Here is an 18,504-nt window from a genome sequence, read left to right on the forward strand (position 1 = left end):
ATAAGAACTCATAAAAACTGTCTTTGGTTACAGTATTTTGTTTTTGTTTTGGAGACATGATAATCAAGCCCTGGTATTGTTTCCTCAGTTTATTGTGCTGGTCTAGAAGTGCTTCCACCTGGACCTGTGAATGGTACATTGGGAGGAAATGTGTTTTTCAAAACCAACACCAATCCAACAACACTTAGTGCAATCGCCTGGACTTTTGGTGATCCCCCTGTCATCATTGTTGACTTTCTCAGTTCTGAAGGTTCTGTGACCTGAGTGGGATATGTTGGCAGGATCAGTCTGGACAATAGCACTGGATCTCTGGAGCTCAGGAAACTGACCATTGCTGACAGTGGAGAATACAGAGTGATCCTAAGAGAGTCTGATTTGATGTATTTGTCAAATACTTCACTGAATGTCTATGGTGAGTACCCCCTGAGTTCCAAAAGATGTCACTTAATGTTAAATGTGCATAGATATTGTATTGAGTTATCAACTAATGTGAATTGAATGTAATTCCATACATAAAAACAATACAAAACAAAAAACAGAATGTGCTTGTTGAAATGCAGTTACTCTAGTTTTTTGATGGTGCAGTTATAATTGATTTCATGGATATCTCTTGACACTCTATTACATACATGATCCATGGTCAGAAGCAGAGCTAGTGTGAGGACCAAGGGTGCGACCACCAGTGTTGGGGTCAATTCCATTTAAATTCCAGTCAATTCAAACAGTTAGCCAAACTCCAATTCAAATTTTTACTAATTGAAAACCATGGAAGATAATTGGAATTGGAAATTAAGTGTACTTCCAGAATTTACTGGAATTGAAATTGAATTAACCCCAACCCTGGTGATCACCCCAGGGACCACACACCTAGGGGCACCCTGATCCTGGAGATAAAAGAAAAGAAAAAATAACCTTTTCGACGATGATGTACCACAAACCAAAGAAAAAACATTTTTGACATTGTAAAACATGGCAAAATGTATATATAATACAATATATAATACAATTTCATTAAATCCTGGAATTGGTCTGAGCTGGTGTTGCTTATTTTATAAAGCAATGTACAGCTGTCTGTCGCTGTACTCCCTTGAGGGCCTAGGACTGGCAGGTGCCTGGGAGGGACCAGGGTCTTCAAACTGATTATTCCTTTATTTATAAGTTTGTTAGTTTAAAACTACTAATAGTCTACTTCATACAGCACCAATACAACATGAAAATTATTTTCCTGAAAATTATTCGACAATAGTATTAAATGAAAACAGATTGTTTAGCCAAGCCTTTTCAATGTTCATATTACATTTTTTTCAATCGTTTCACAACCAAGAGACTATAGGCCATTATTGAACATGCAGCTACTGTAATGAAGCAGGCAATGTATTAGGCTACATCATTTTCAAACATTTTCCAAAATGCAATTAGCAGGAAAACACCTTTCTAAAGGGCAACTGATGCCAGCGGTTTCATGTGACAGAGGTAAAAAATCTCTGTTAGAAACGTAGAATGAGTGGAAATCTAAAGATGCAGGATGGGTTGCTAATATGACTAGACTTATAAAAAAAGTGGCTATCTAAAACCTAATAGGGTAGGATTGTGCCTTTGGCTTCTGGACAATGAAAGAAAGTTGATATAAAAATGGATAGAACAAGAGAGAAATGCTGGTTTCAATGACATGAGGAATATTTCTAAAATGATTCCCTAAACGTTTCTATGGTCGGATTTTTGCTACAGGCTACTTCGAAGCAAGGTTAAACATGCGTCATAATAGGCTATGAAGTAAAACTCTGTTTTCACACGCGATTGTATGTAGAAATGTTGCACAATGACTGGGATTTTAAGAACACATGATCAACGAGCTGTGATCTCTCGCTTTGCTCAAACTAAGCTCTGTATGCGGTGTGCAGTAGCGCGTCTTATAAATAAGTTAGATGACAAAATAACCTACTAACAGCCTAATTTTCTTTTATGATGGGACATATCAGCTATTAATTTTAAAAGATTTGCTAAGGACTTGTCATGTCAAATAGTGTCCCCTGGCCAAATAGTGTCCCCCTCTACGTTATTGATGGGATTCGATCAGTTCTAGCTTCTGTTTCTAGGGCTGTTGCTAGAACTTCAGGTTGGTTTTCACAGCTGTTTCACAAGGTGTTCAATATTGTAAGTTGTAAGGTATCCTTTGATGGTATTTATTTGTTCCACATTATTCATTGTTGTAGCCTAGGACCTACAATAGATACATATACATTCAACCACAAGGGTGCACTAATGAGCTATGTGAGTAAAAAGACAAGCCAGTATATGAATCAAAAGGATTTGCACATGAATGGAGTGGAATTAGCTGACTTCGTGATCTGTAAGGTAAGTCATTTTAATGTCAAGCAGATCACACGTTTTCTTTGCAATTCCCGAAACGTAGCAATGTTTAAGACATGGATTTCTTGTTGTAATGTTAACAAGGTATCCAAAAGTAGTTCTAATAAATTGTTTCATTTTATTAGCTAAACCAAACTTGTCACGGAAATCAACCTCGTTTGCATAGCGATGATGAAAAGAACGTCATTTAGAATGTAACGATCTCCATTTTTTTATCATTAGGTCATCGCACCGTTGATATAGCAATAGACGCTAATAGTTTATCGAATCCCATTGTGACGTAGAGGGGGACACTATTTGGCCGGGAGACATTATTTGGCATGACAGTCCCCTCGAGAGCGCACTACCCCGTCTGTGCTGATACTCAAGCTCCGTGCCTGTCCATGGTAATGTGACACCAGTGGTGTATGTTTTTTAAGTACAAATACTTTAAGTACTACTTACACAGTTTTTTGGAGGTATCTGTACTTTACTTTACTATTTATATTTTTGAGAACTTTTACTTCACTACATTCCTAAATAAAATAATATAATAATAATAAATACTTTTTACTCCCTACATTTTCCCTGGCACCCAAAAGTATGCGTTACATTTCCAATGCTTAGCAGGACAGGAAAATGGTCCAACTCACGCACTTATCAAGAGAACATCCCTAGTAATCCCTACTGCCTCTGACCTGGCAGACTCACTAAACACAAATACTTTGTTTGTAAATTATGTTTGAGTATTGGAGTATGTCTCTGGATATCCGCTAATTAAAATAACAACAAAATCGTGCCGTCTGGTTTGCTTAATATAAGGAATGTGAAATTATGTACTTTTACTTTTGATACATAAGTATATTTTAGCAATTACATCTACTTTTGATATTTAAGTATATTTAACCCCGAAAACTTTTAGACTTTTACTCAAGTAGTATTTTACTGTGACTTTCACTTTTACTTGAGTCATTTTCTACTTCTTCTACCACTGTGCAACATGAAAATAAAACTAACATGTTTCCCCTATTCTTTTTCCCAAACCACAATAATTAGTATTATCTCATCTTGTACTAATTTCACAGAAGCAGTATTTGGTGCTACTATCACAATTACCCCAAACCCACCAATCATCGAGGGGGGCTCTGTCACTTTAACCTGTGATGCAGCTGGCTTCAACATCACCAGAGACTGGATGAAGGATGGTCATCCTGTGTCTTCTGGTGACAATATCATCTTATCTGAGGATAAGAGAGTGCTGTCCATAAAGAAGAGAACAGACAGTGGAGAATACCTGTGTAGAGTCAGCAACCCTGTCAGCTCTGAAAATGCCAGTGACACTGTGAATGTAATCTGTAAGTACTTCCCTATAAACCTGGGGATAAATGTACCAGATAAATGTACCAACAACAGATGCACGTAAAAAGAATATAACAATGAATGAACACACACTTTACACCAACCATTATGACTCTACCATCACACTGATTACAAACTAATAAACTTGTAGCTATGACTAACTGGTGATCTCTGTGTTACAGATGGACCTGATGGTATGGAAATCAAGGGTCCAACTGAAATAGAAGTAGGACAGAAGTTTATATTGACCTGCTCCGCTGACTCCACCCCCCTGCTAGTTACACCTAGATGCTCAATGGAACAGAGATACCTGGACATTCACCTGAGTTCACTAAAGAGAAGAGTGAATACTCTGAAAGTGGGGATTACACCTGTACAGCAACAAATTATGTCACTGGGAACAAAACATCTGTGGTCCATAAACTGTCTGTAAAAGGTCAAGTTAGAAGTTTTAAGGACAATATGAACATAGGAAGTAGATAAAAGTTACATCTAGTCATTTAGCAGATGCTCTTATCCAGAGATACTTACAGTTAGTGCATTAAGATAGCTATGTGGGACAACCAAATATCTCAGTCATAGTAAGGACATTTTTCCTCAATAAAGTAATTATCAGAAAAGTCAGTGCAAGTAGAAGAAAAGTTATACTTATGAAGTTTTGCATCCCAAACTTGTTTTGAAATAGTGCCTTTAGTTGTGTTTGTTGTATTGTAATTGTCACCTAGATGCACTGTAATGTGCAGTACTGTTTGTTCACTGTGTGTAGCCTTTCTCTCAGCTCTGTATGGTTCTCTCTCTGGTCTCGGCAGCGGAGGGCTCTCTAACTCCAGATGGGCTGTCTGCTGTTGCCATCACTGGGATTGTGATTATAGTGTTGCTGGTTGTGGAAGTGGTGGTTAGTGTTGCAGTCTATTTCATCAAGAAAATGGGTGAGTTAAGAAACTTTTCATTCAAACAAGTGTATTTTCTATCACTGCAGGCAGTAGACAATATAGGCTCTGTTTTCACATTGATCTAAACTGGTCAGAAAAGGGCCTGATATATTTCAAAAGCACCCTAAACTTTTAAAAACATTGTAAAATTATGATCTTATAACTTCACTGTAAACTGTTAAAAGCAGTGTAATATTATGTTCTTATACATTTTAATGTTTATTTCTTCTTTCATATAGAAGCAATGCTGACTCAATCCATCGAGGAGGTAAGTATACGCTTTATCTCCAATCTCATTATTAATTATGTTTTTCAAACATTTGTTTTCCCTATTTACATTAAAATGGTTATTTAGCAGACACTCTTATCCAGAGTGATTTGCAGTTTCCATGGAAAAATTAAATGGATTCAGACAAATTACATGATAATGTACAGCACCACTATGACGATGCCTAATACTGTAACAATGCTTATGCAGACAAATGCAGACAAGATATCAGAAACTATACAACCACCTCTATTTGTGTATCTCTTAAAGGCTCGCAACAACAACATGTATATGAGAACCCATCACCTGTGTATGAGAACCCATCACCTGTGTATGAGAACCCATCACCTGTGTATGAGAACCCATCACCTGTGCGTGACAACACACAACACAATCAATCTCCACCTCTGCCCCTGACAGTAAGTAAAACATGGCCACCCCTGGGATGTGTCTGTGCACGTCTGTATTCTACTACAGTCTTACTGTAATAAAGAAGATTACTTTAATTAACAGGATGTACAGTGTGAAAAATAATAAATGCAAAGACTATTTGCCTATTATATTATATAAGTTTACTTTGACTTAATGACAACTATTCAGTCTCGGTCCCTTTCATGTTATTCATTAACATATGTAATAGTTTGTTTAAGACTTTGAGGTTATATATTTTGTCATGGCAACTGTTTACTTGTGCTTTTATCCCAAATTATGAAATGCAGGACTTCAAGAATACCTACAACACTAAGATAATGATAAGTTTGTTCTAGACCACATAGCACCATGTGACTGTAATGCTATAAAAACAATAGATTTCTGTGTTAGGTGTTAAATGGTATTAATGCCCTATTATAGCTGATCATGGAAGTTAATGTTCCTTTCTTTTCTCCCTTACTTTCCTTCTAGCAGTAAGAGGTCAGGAAGAGATCTCCATTCAACCACCATTCTCCAGTGAGTTCCACAATCAACACATAGAAAACCTGCATGATAACACACAACCAGTGTGGATCTGAAATGTAATGTACATAATAAATACATTTATGCTATGTTTTTCTGCTTTATTGTGTAATTTAGTAAAATTGAAAAGAAAATCTTGTTAACGAAAGTAGATAACGCATTACTGTACTGTAATTATATAAATTAGAGCATAATTCATGGCAGTTAATTAAATAAAGGCAAAAATAAATAAAATAATAATCATGATAAAGGTGTCCTCTGGTGGTAGGGTTGGGGACTGTACTGTAAATAACAACTACAATAATTTTGTGTACTGTATTGTCAATTGTGGTGTCAAAAAGGCACAGAAGCTGGATACCCAAATTATTTCAATGATGTAAAAACATAATGACTGTCATAAGCGTCATTGAAGGGGGACCAAAACGCAGCGGGTAAAGTGCTCATCTTCTTATTTTATTAAAGAAAAACCACTTAACTTCTCTAGGGTAGGGGACAGTATTTTCACGGCCGGATGAAAAACATACCCAAATTAAACGGCCTACTACTCGGGCCCAGGAACTAGAATATGTATATTTGGATAGAAAACACTCTGAAGTTTCTAAAACTGTTTGAATGATGTCTGTCAGTATAACAGAACTCATATGGCAGGCAAAAACCTGAGAAAAATCTAACCAGGAAATGAGAATTCTGGTGCTTGTAGTCCTTTCAAGTCATTGCCAATCGAACACACAGTGAGTTAGGGTTCATTTTGCACTTCCTAAGGCTTCCACTAGATGTCAACAGTCTTTAGAAAGTTGTTTGAGGCTCCTAGAATGAACAGAGAGCGAACAAGAAGGTGGGAAAGTTGTTGACCCAGGGAAGGACATCAGTTCATTAGCGCACATTTACGTGAGAGTTAGCTGTGTTCCAAAACGTTTTTCAAGACACTGGAATCATCCGGTTGGAATATTACTGAAGTTTCACGTTATAAAGGCCCTAAAGATTGATGCTTTACAACGTTTGACATGTTTGAACGAACGTAAATATAACTTTTTTTTACTTTTCGTCGTGACATTTTCCGCGCTTTCCTACTTGGAGTAGCTAACTGAACGCGCTAACAACAAGGAGCTATTTGGACATAAATGATGGACTTTATCGAACAAAGCAACATTTATTGTGGACCTGGGACCCCTGGAAGTGCCTTCTGATGAAGATCATCAAAGGTAAGTGAATATTTCTAATGCTATTTAATATTTTAGATGACTCCAAAATGGCGGGTATCTGTATTGCCTAGTATATTTTTCTGAGCGCAGTACTCAGATTATTGCAAAGTGTGCTTTTCTCTTGAAGCTTTTTTGAAATCTGTCACAGCATTAGCATAAAGGAGATGTTCATCTATAATTCTTTGAATGACAGTTTAATATTTTATCAACGTTTATGACGAGTATTTTTGTAAATTGTTTTGCTGGTTCACCGACAGTATTGGAGTCAAAATATTTTCTGAACGTCACGCGCCGATGTAAAATGGGGTTTATGGATATAAATATGAACTTGATCGAACAACAAATGCATGTATTGTGTAACATGATGTCCTAGCAGTGTCATTTGATGAAGATCGTCAAAGGTTAGTGCTTCATTTAGCTGTGTTGCTTGGAAAATGGCTGTGTGGTTATTTTTGTCTATGTACTCTCCCAACATAATCTAATGTTTTGCTTTCGCTGTAAAGCCTTTTTGAAATCGGACAACGTGGTTCGATTCAGGAGAAGTGTATCTATAAAATGGTGTAAAATAGTCCTATGTTTGAGAACTTTGAATTATGATATTTTGTGGTGTCACGTCCTGACCAGCAGAGGGCGTAATGGTGTTAGTTTTGGTCAGGATGTGGCAAGGGTTTTGTGTGTGTGAATGGTTGTGTTGGTGATTGGGACTCCCAATTGAAGGCAGGTGTGTTGAGTTGCCTTTGATTGGGAGTCCTATATAGGAGTGTGTGTTTTTCTTTGGGGTTGTGGGTAGTTGTTTGTGAGCACTGCGTTTGTGAGCCTGCTACACTGTTGCCGTCGTGAGTATTGTTTATTGTTTTGACTGTGGATGCTTTACCTAAGTTTATTAACATCTCTAGGGTCGGCGGGACGAAATCATCCCACCTAGTCAACAGCCTGTTGAATCCCGTGGCGGGTTATTCAAATACCTTAGAAATGCTATTACTTCAATTTCTCAAACATATGACCATTTTACACCATTTTAAAGACAAGACTCTCATTAATCTAACCACACTGTCCGATTTCAAAGGCTTTACAACGAAAGCAAAACATTAGATTATGTCAGCAGAGTACCCAGCCAGAAATAATCAGACACCCATTTTTCAAGCTAGCATATAATGTCACATAAACCCAAACCACAGCTAAATGCAGCACTAACCTTTGATCTTCATCAGATGACAACCCTAGGACATTATGTTATACAATACATGCATGTTTTGTTCAATCAAGTTCATATTTATATCAAAAAACAGCTTTTTACATTAGCATGTGACGTTCAGAACTAGCATACCCCCCGCAAACTTCCGGTGAATTTACTAAATTACTCACGATGAACGTTCACAAAAAACATAACAATTATTTTAAGAATTATAGATACAGAACTCCTCTATGCACTCGCTATGTCCGATTTTAAAATAGCTTTTCGGTGAAAGCACATATTGCAATATTCTCAGTAGATAACCCAGCCATCACGGCTAGCTATTTAGACACCCACCAAGTTTAGCACTCACCAAAGTCAGATTTACTATAAGAAAAATGTTATTACCTTTGTTGTTCTTCGTCAGAATGCACTCCCAGGACTTCTACTTCAATAACAAATGTTGGTTTGGTTCAAAATAATCCATAGTTATGTTCAAATATCCTCTGTTTTGTTCGTGCGTTCAAGACACTATCCGAATGGTAAAGAAGGGTGACGCGCACGACGCATTTCGTGACAAACAATTTCTAAATATTCCATTACCGTACTTCGAAGCATGTCAACCGCTGTTTAAAATCCATTTTTATGCCATTTTTCTCGTAAAAAAGCGATAATATTCCGACCGGGGAAGCGTGTTTACGTTCAAAGAGAGAGAAAATAAAAACATGGGATCCCCTCGTGCACGAGCCTCAGTCTGATGGTCCCCTGATAGAGCACTTACCAAAGGCGCTAATGTTTTTCAGCCAGTGGCTGGAATTACATCATTCAGCTTTTTCCCGGGTTCTGAGAGCCTATGGGAGCCGTATGAAGTGTCACGTTACAGAAAAGATCCTCAGTTGTCATTAAAGAGAGCCAAGAAGAACAAGATCTTGTCAGAGAGGTCACTTCCTGTAAGGAATCTTCTCAGGTTTTTGCCTGCCATATGAGTTCTGTTATACTCACAGACACCATTCAAACAGTTTTAGAAACTTTAGGTTGTTTTCTATCCAAAGCCAATAATTATATGCATATTCTAGTTTCTGGGCAGTAGTAATAACCAGATTAAATCGGGTACGTTTTTTATCCGGCCGTGTAAATACTGCCCCCTAGCCCTAACAGGTTAAAATAAACTATGAGTATCCACATTCCCGCTGCGCCTTGGTCCATTCTTGACGACGGTTGTTATATGTGGTTTTGAATTTGGCGCTCTGATTTTTCACTGGCTGTTGAATAGTGTGAACCGTCGGTGGGACGATAGCGTCCCACCTGCCCGAGAGAGGTTAAACAACAAAAATGACGAAAACAGTCCAGTAAGGTGCACAGACTATACTAGAAACAACCACCCACAAACACAAGTGAAAACAAACACAACTAAATATGGCATTAAACAAAAACTCCACATAACAACCCCAAACTTAAAGGGAGGGAAGGGAGGGTGGCCACCGTCAACGACGGTTCCTGTGCTACCCCCCACCTTCCCAATCCTCCCCCCACGGAGGTGGCTCTTGCTCTGGCCGTAGCTCCCGTTCAGCAAACTCTAGGCTGCAGACCACCGCTGAAGGCTCTGGGTTGCAGACCACCGCTGAAGGCTCTGGGTTGCAGACCACCGCTGAAGGCTCTGGGTTGCAGACCACCGCTGAAGGCTCTGGGTTGCAGACCACCGCTGAAGGCTCTGGGTTGCAGACCACCGCTGAAGGCTCTGGGTTGCAGACCACCGCTGGAGGCTCTGGGTTGAGAGGCGTCGCTGGAGGCTCTGGGTTGAGAGGCGTCGCTGGAGGCTCCTGGCTGAGGAGCGTCGCTGGAGGCTCCTGGCTGAGGAGCGTCGCTGGAGGTGCGGGGAGCAGGCACAGGACGTACTGGGCTGGGCAGGCGCACTGGAGGCCTGATGCGTGGGGCTGGCTTTGGAGGTGCCAGACCAGTAACATGCACCTCAAGGCTAGTGCGGAGGGCAGGAACAGGACGTACTGGACTGGGCTGACGCACTGGAGGAAGAGTACGATGAGCAGGAACAGGATACACTGGGCCATCTGATGCTTGCTACTTGCATCACCGGTCCTGGCTCGATGCTGGCTCTAGCATGACACCTGTGAGGAGCTTTCACCAAGCGCACCGGGCTGTAGCTGCGCACTGGCGACACCGTGCGTATCTCCGCATAACATGGTGCTTGCTTGATCCGTCGCTCCCCATAGTAAGCACAGGTACTCCTTCGTGCCCTTTCCGCCAGTACCTCTCTCCGGAATCTCGCGTCAAGCTCCTCGCTTGATTCCTTGACTGGCTCCTTTTTTCTCCACGACTCTCTCCTGTACGCCCAGGAAGTAAGGTCAGGGCTCCCCCCTGACTTAGCCCAACTCCCCGTATGCCCCCCCAAAATGTTTTTTGGGGGCTGCCTCCTCACCTCCTGAAATGGAGGATATAATGCCTCATACCTCCGTCGTTCCCTCTTCGCTTCCTCCAGCTCCTCCTTCGGGCGCTGGTACTCCACAGCCTGGCTCCATGGACCCTTGCCATCGAGGATCTCCTCCCATGTCCATGACTCCAAATAGCTCTCCTGCTGCTCCTTCCTCCGCTGCTTGGTCCTGTTGTGGTGGGTGGTTCTGTCATAAGCGTTGTTGAAGGGGGACCAAAACGCAGTGGGTAAAGTGCTCATCTTCTTATTTTATTAAAGAAAAACCACTTAAACAAAAAAAAATACGAAAACAGTCCAGTTAGGGGCACAGACTATACTAGAAACAACCACCCACAAACACAAGTGAAAACAAACACAACTAAATATGGCCTCCAATTAGAGACAACAACAACCAGCTGCCTCTAATTGGAGGCCATATTTAGTTGTGTTTGTTTTCACTTGTGTTTGTGGGTGGTTGTTTCTAGTATAGTCTGTGCACCTAACTGGACTGTTTTCGTATGTTTTTGTTTAAGTGGTTTTTCTTTAATAAAATAAGAAGATGAGCCCCTTTTACTGGTCAGGACGTGACACTGACTAATAAATATTGCCTGCTATTTTCCAACTACTCTGTTGTTCTTTGTGTCAGACCAGTAATTATCAGTTTATAAGATACAATTGAAGTCGGAGGTTCATATACACTTACGTTGGAGTCATTAAAACTTGTTTTTCAACCACTCCACAAATTTCTTGTTAACAAACTATAGTTTTGGCAAGTCGGTTAGGACATCTACTTTCTACATGACACAAGTCATTTTTCCATCAATTGTTTACAGATAATTTCACATAAGTCACTGTATCACAATTCCAGTGGGTCAGAAGTTTACATACACTAAGTTGACTGTGCCTTTAAACAGCTTGGAAAATTCCAGAAAATTATGCCATGGCTTTATAAGCTTCTGATAGGCTAATTGACATCATTTGAGTCAATTGGAGGTCTACCTGTGGATGTATTTCAAGGTCTACCTTCAAATTCAGTGCCTCTTTGCTTGACATCATGGGAAAATCAAAATAAATCAGCCAAGACCTCAAAAAAGAAATTGTAAAACCTCCACAAGTCTAGTTCATTCTTTGGAGCAATTTCCAAACGCCTGAAGGTACCACGTTCATCTGTACAAACAATAGTACGCAAGTATAAACACTATGGGACCACGCAGCCGTCATACCGCTCAGGAGAGACGCGTTCTGTCTCCTAGAGATGAACGTACTTTGGTGTGACAAGTGCAAATCAATCCCAGAACAACAGCAATGGACCTTGTGAAGATGCTGGAGGAAACAGGTATTTATATCCACAGTAAAACGAGTCCTATATCGACATAACCTGAAAGTTCGCTCAGCAAGGAAGAAGCCACTGCTCCGAAACCGCCATAAAAAAGCCAGACTACGGTTTGCAATTGCACATGGGGACAAAGATCGTACTTTTTGGAGAAATGTCCTCTGGTCTGATGAAACAAAAATAGAACTGTTTGGCCATAATGACCATCGTTATGTTTGGAGGAAAAAGGGGGAGGCTTGCAAGGCAAAGAACACCATCCCAACCGTGAAGCACAGGGGTGGCAGCATCATGTTGTAGGGTTGCTTTGCTGCAGGAGGGACTGGTGCACTTAACAAAATAGATGGCATCATGAGGTAGGAAAATTATGTGGATATATTGAAGCAACATCTCAAGACATAAGTCAGGAAGTTAAAGCTTGGTCGCAAATGGGTCTTCCAAATGGACAATGACCCCAAGCATATTTCCAAAGTTGTGGCAAAATGGCTTAAGGACAACAAAGTCAAGGTATTGGAGTGGCCAACACAAAGCCCTGACCTCAATCCCATAGAAAATTTGTGGGCAGAACTGAAAAAGCATGTACGAGCAAGGAGGCCTACAAACCTGACTCAGTTACACCAGCTCTGTCAGGAGTAATGGTTCAAAATTCACCCAACTTATTGTGGGAAGCTTGTGGAAGGCTACCTGAAACGTTTGACCCAAATTAAACAATTTAAAGGCAATGTTACCAAATACTAATTGAGTGTATGTTAACTTCTGACCCACTGGGAATGTGATGAAAGAAATAAAAGCTGAAATAAACCATTCTCTCTACTATTATTCTGACATTTCACATTCTTAACATAAAGTGGTGATCCTAACTGACCTAAGACAGGGAATTTTTTTCTAGGATTAAATGTCAGTAATTGTAAAAACTGAGTTTAAATGTATTTGGCAAAGGTGTATGTAAACTTCTGACTTCAACTGTATGTACTGAACAAAAATATAAAAGCAACATGTAAAGTGTTGGTCCCATGTTTCATGAGCTTAAATACAAGATCCCAGAAAATGTCCATACACAAAGAAATATGTATCTCAAATTTTGTGCACAAATATGTTTACTTCCCTGTTAGTGAGCATTTCTCTTTGCCAAGATAACCCATCCACCTGACAGGTGTGGCATATTAAGAAGCTGATTAAACAGCATGATTAAAAGGCCACTCTGAAATGTGCAGTTTTGTCACACAACACAATGCCACAAGTTTGGAGGGAGCGTGCAATTGGCAAGCTGACTGCATAAATGTTCACCAGTGCTGCTGCCAGAAAATGTAATGTTAATTTCTCTACCATTTCAGCAGACCACAAGTAACCAAGCCAGCTCAGGACCTCCACATCCATCTTCTTCCCCTGCGGGATCATCTGAGACCAGCCACTCAGACAGCTGATGAAACTGTAGGTTTGCACAACAGAAGAATTTCTGCACAAACTGCCAGAAACCGTCTCAGGGAAGATCATCTGTGTGCTCGTCATCCTCACAAGGGTCTTGACCTGACTGCAGTTAGGTGTCGTAACTGACTTCAGTGGGCAAATGCTCACCTTCGATGGCCACTGGCACGCTGGAGAAGTGTGCTCTTCACGGATGAATCCCGGTTGTATGGCGTTGTGTGGGCAAGCGGTTTGCTGATGTCAACGTTGTGAACAGAGTGCCCCATGTTGGGAGTGGGGTTATGGTATGGACTGGCATAAGCTACGGACATTGAACACAATTACATTTTATCGATGGCAGTTTGAATGCACAGAGATACCGTGACGAAATCCTGGAGGCCCATTGTCATGCCATTCATCCACTGCCATCACCTCATGTTTCACCATGATAATGCACAGCCCCATGTCGCAAGGATCTGTACACAATTCCTGGAAGCTGAAAATGCCCCAGTCATTCCATGGCCTGCATAATCACCAGACATGTCACCCATTGAGCATGTTTGGGATGTTCTGGATCAATGTGTACGACAGCGTGTTCCAGTTCCAGCCAATATCCAGAAACGTTGCCCAGCCATTGAAGAGGAGTGGGACAACATTCCACAGGCCACAATCAACAGCCTGATCAACTCGAATGAGATGGGTCACGCTGCATGAGGCAAACTGTGGTCACACCAGATACTGACAGTTTTTTTTAATCCACGCACCTACCTTTGTTTTTATTGTATCTGTGACCAACAGACACATATCTGTATTCCCAGTCATGTGAAATACATAGATTAGTACCTAATGAATTTATTTTGATTGACTAATTTCTTTATATGAATTGTAACTCAGTAAAATCTTTAAAATTGTTTCATTTTGCATTTATATTTTTGTTCAGTGTACTTTAGTTATACGATTCAGTATTACCATGAAAATGAATATATTATCAACACTTTAGTCATGAATACCTACAATTCTGACAATGTAGATGCATGAGGCTCCTAAACTATTCATGTTTTTTGTTTCTAATATCCAGCTTTTTCTGATATGGTTAATCCTATAATTCTGGATATGCGGTATTACCTACTGACCTTCAGTATTATAAATTCCTACAAAGCTGGGTGTTGGTTCTAAGTGATCATAAAGTGATTATGGCATAGGTTATGGTCATCAAATAACCCAACTCTATATGAGTCCCTGTACTGAACGACACTCCAAGACACAGGACCTTTGGCCCCGCCATGGTAAACTATGGGCAGATTCACTCTTTTTTTCAGACACTTGACACATGAGGAGGCATGAAAGCAGCTGCAGTATTCGTTTTCACCATGGCAGTACTCTCAGGTGAGCTTTTACCTGGTGTTCTCAGCGAATTACAGAGACAAGGAAGTCAAAGAGGGACATTGATTTGTCTTCATAAGGAGGACAATAATCTAAGTCTTCGATGAATTTTCTGTTTCAACTATTGATAAGTGTGATCTTACAATTTGCTTCTGGGTAATGTAATCTTTTAATTGACTTACTTTATGGACTGCTGTTTGAGTCAAATTGTAAAAAGGACACTCTAAGATATTGATATTGTCACACCCTGATCTGTTTCACCTGTCTTTGTGATTGTCTCCACCCCCCTCCCAGTTGTCACCCATGTTCCCCATTATCCCCTGTGTATTTATACCTGTGTTCTCTGTTTGTCTGTTGCCAGTTTGTTTTGTTTTTTCAAGCCTACCAGCGGTTTTCCCTCTGTTTCTGTAACTCGATTGTTCCTGTTTTCTAGTTTTCCGGGTTTTGACATTTTCTGCCAGCCCTGACCCAGAGCCTGCCTGCCGTCCTGTACCTTTCCCCACCTATCTGGATTACTGACCTCTGCCTGCCCTGAGCCTGTCTGCCATCCTGTACCTTTGCCCCACCTACCTGGATTACTGACCCCTGCCTGCCCTTGACCTGTCTTTTGCCTGCCCCTGTTGGATTAATAAACTGTTGTTACTTCAACGTTGTCTGCATCTGGGTCTTACCTGAAACGTGATAGATCCAATGATTAATATTCATAATTGCCATCATTCAGGCCAGCAGGTCAACATGTGTTTCCCTCTGAACCTGTACACTGAGCTGTAGGAAAGAATGTAAACCACATATCTCATCCATTTACATCAGTAGCCTTGAAAGTTAATGGTACCAATGTAATAACCTGTCCTCTGACACAATTGATCTAGGATACAATGACAGGATTACTCCTGTCATCTACATGTAACATACATTATGAAGAGATACCCAAATCGGTTCTGTTGTTGCCTCTCCAGGGTCTTGTTAGGGATTAGGTGTGTTACCAGACGGCCCCCTAGTTGCGGCGGGAAGGAGGAAATGTGACATTCACCACAACGGTTGATCCAGCAGTCAACATGTCCACAATATTCTGGCGTGCAAATGGCCTCCATATAATCATCGCTACCATCACTCGTGACAGCATCCGGCCTGGATATGAAGACAGGGTCACTCTGGACAGAACCACTGGATCCCTGGAGCTCAGGGACCTGGCCTAGTGGGACGGTCCAAAATACAAAGTATCCCTTTTCCTTAAAGAAGGATCACCACTGAGTGTGGAAACAAGGCTGGAGGTGTATGTTAAGTACTGTTGTTGCAGCACTTCTGATCGAGATTTAGTAAATGGTTTTGCCATAAAGTTAACTTTTCCCTCTGTGGTGAACTCAGAAACATCTATAGAGTAGATGGTATATTTTCAAATCAAATAAATGTTTATTTGTCACATGCTCCTAATACAACCGTCAAATGCTTACTTACGAGCCCTTTGTCACGTCCTGACCAGTAAAGGGGTTATTTGTTATTGTAGTTTGGTCAGGACGTGGCAGGGGGGTTTGTTGGTATATGTGTTTATGTAGAGTGGTTTGTTGGTATATGTGTTTATGTAGAGTGGTGTTTGTTTAGAGTATTCCGGGGTTTTTGGTTATGTTCTATGTTTGTATTTCTATGCTCCATCTATGTTGTGTATTTCTTTGTGTTGGCCTGGTATGGCTCTCAATCAAGAAAGGCTGTATATCGTTGTTGCTGATTGGGAGTCATATTTAGGTAGCCCTGTTTTCACCTGTCCTTTGTGGGAAGTTGTTTTTTGCACTGCTGTGTGTGTAGCCTGCATTACTGTTCGTTCGTTCGTTCGTTCGTTCGTTCGTTCGTTCGTTCGTTCGCTCGCTCGCTCGCTCGCTCTCTTGTTTTGTTATTAAGTGTTCTAATAAAAGTTAAAATGAGCACTCAACCCGCTGTGCCTTGGTCCACTGTATATGACGACCGTTACACCCTTTCCCATCAATGCAGAGTTAAAAAGTAAGACAATTAGCAAATAAAAATAGATAGCTGTTCCACAAATGCAGTCAGTTGTCTGGGCACAGTGCCATTTCTCCACTTCATTTGTTTCTAATGATCTCATGAATTTTTGTTAGTAGTGTATGATGAAACAAGATGTTCAGAAGTGGTACATTCTTCAGAAATTGTCATCTAAACAAAATAAAAAGTAGTTATTCTGTTTTTAACCCACAGAGCCAGTATCTAATGTGGTGATAACTCCCAACAACACAGACTTAGTGGAATTCAACAGCTCTGTCAGTCTGTTGTCGTGTCTTTGGCTATGCCGGATTAAGTGATATGACATGCTATTCTATAAAATAATTTCTCTGTAATTAATATTACCTGATTAAGCTAATCAGGTTAATGTAATTAACTACAAAGTCAGGGCACCACTAAATATTGTTTATAGAGCTGTTATCTTCCGAATAAACTCTTAAAGACCTGGTAATCTTTTACATCAATAGCAGTCAATATTTAATCGTCACTTTATTCAGTCTCATCTGAAAGTTGTAAATTCTTGGTTATCTTCACGAACCCTGGCTAACAAGTTGAATCAGCAATACAACATTTGGTTTAATTATTTATTTACTAAATATATAAATATTCACACAGAATTACATCTACACAGAATGGATCATACATTGATTACAAATTATGTCATAAAGAAAACGTCCCTGGTGGACGGAGCCGACATGACGGCTGGTTACACAAAGGAAAGGGGGTTGGGTTTGAATGAAAGCGCGGGAAGACTGAGGAACAAAGGGAGAAGCTATGTCTCTATCGGGCCGTAGGCAGCTATTATATCGTAAATACAGAATCTTATGCAGTCTAAATAACCTCCCATTTGGAAAAGGAAAATGCAATAAATTTACATAAAATAAAGTTTACTCTGAGCTGCGCTTTGATCGGTTGGTACTAGATGGGAGGCCGGGTTGTCCAGCATGGATCTCTGGTCCTCTGAAGACTGTCTAGTGGTGAACTGGAGCGTGGTAGAATGGATACTCTGTCCGTCCTCTCCTAGCCACGTTTAGTGGGCGGAGGGGGTAGCACTTCTTTATGAATAAGAGTTCAAAGTTCATACCAAGTTGCCATACCTTAAGCTCAAGCTATATTCTGGCTGGTATAGTCGAAATTCATCCTTCCGGCATGTAGGTCATCACCTTCACATTGAAATTCGGTGCCAATTTCGTTAGGTTCTTGCTGAGGTTGACTTAGTTCTGTAGGTGGTCTTTGTCCTTTCAAAGTGGGGATGGTAAGTCCTCACGTCCTTGGAACAGAAAGTTACATTTTCGTCAAGGGGCTTATATAGGATTGGGAGAGAGGGCCGTGTTTCATAGTTTCAACCCATGTTTGTTCACTTGGGCGGGGCCGCTGAGTGAGCAGAGTGGTGTTCTTCTGACAAACCGTTCTCTCATTAAGAAGCTCAAAATTACATTTCATCTTTTCACAAATAGTTTCATATTTAAACATTTAAATTGAACAACAATTCCATGTGAATCTGATAACTAGAATGTGTAGATTTTCCAAGATACAGTTTATGTCGTCCTATCATCAGTAATCATGTCTCAGACGCCAACTGAACTGACATCATATTCATTATTAAGTACCAACGCATATTTTCAACTGGTTGGATTACCAAAATATGGTTCCGTTTCCCACCTTTTGATGTCTCCAGAATCTCTATGTTAACAAAGGGCTTTTTCAAGAGTCA

The 18,504-nt window shown here is 40.4% G+C and overlaps 1 long non-coding RNA gene across 2 annotated transcripts; it reads left to right on the forward strand.

The window, feature by feature from the left end:
- Positions 1-2,287: 2,287 nt before the first annotated feature.
- On the forward strand, positions 2,288-13,592 carry LOC123743253 (uncharacterized). 2 transcript variants are annotated; one of them, XR_006770059.1, is made up of 7 exons: positions 2,288-2,355; positions 3,435-3,704; positions 3,891-4,637; positions 4,880-4,908; positions 5,179-5,327; positions 5,812-5,921; positions 13,328-13,592. It is a non-coding gene; the product is annotated as an uncharacterized lncRNA (long non-coding RNA). The 2 variants fall into 2 exon arrangements; XR_006770060.1 differs by having other exon boundaries at positions 5,812-5,856; positions 13,328-13,506.
- Positions 13,593-18,504: the final 4,912 nt, after the last annotated feature.

The sequence above is a fragment of the Salmo salar genome, chromosome ssa05, assembly GCF_905237065.1.
Source record: "Salmo salar chromosome ssa05, Ssal_v3.1, whole genome shotgun sequence".
In the NCBI taxonomy this organism is placed as follows: Eukaryota; Metazoa; Chordata; class Actinopteri; order Salmoniformes; family Salmonidae; genus Salmo; species Salmo salar.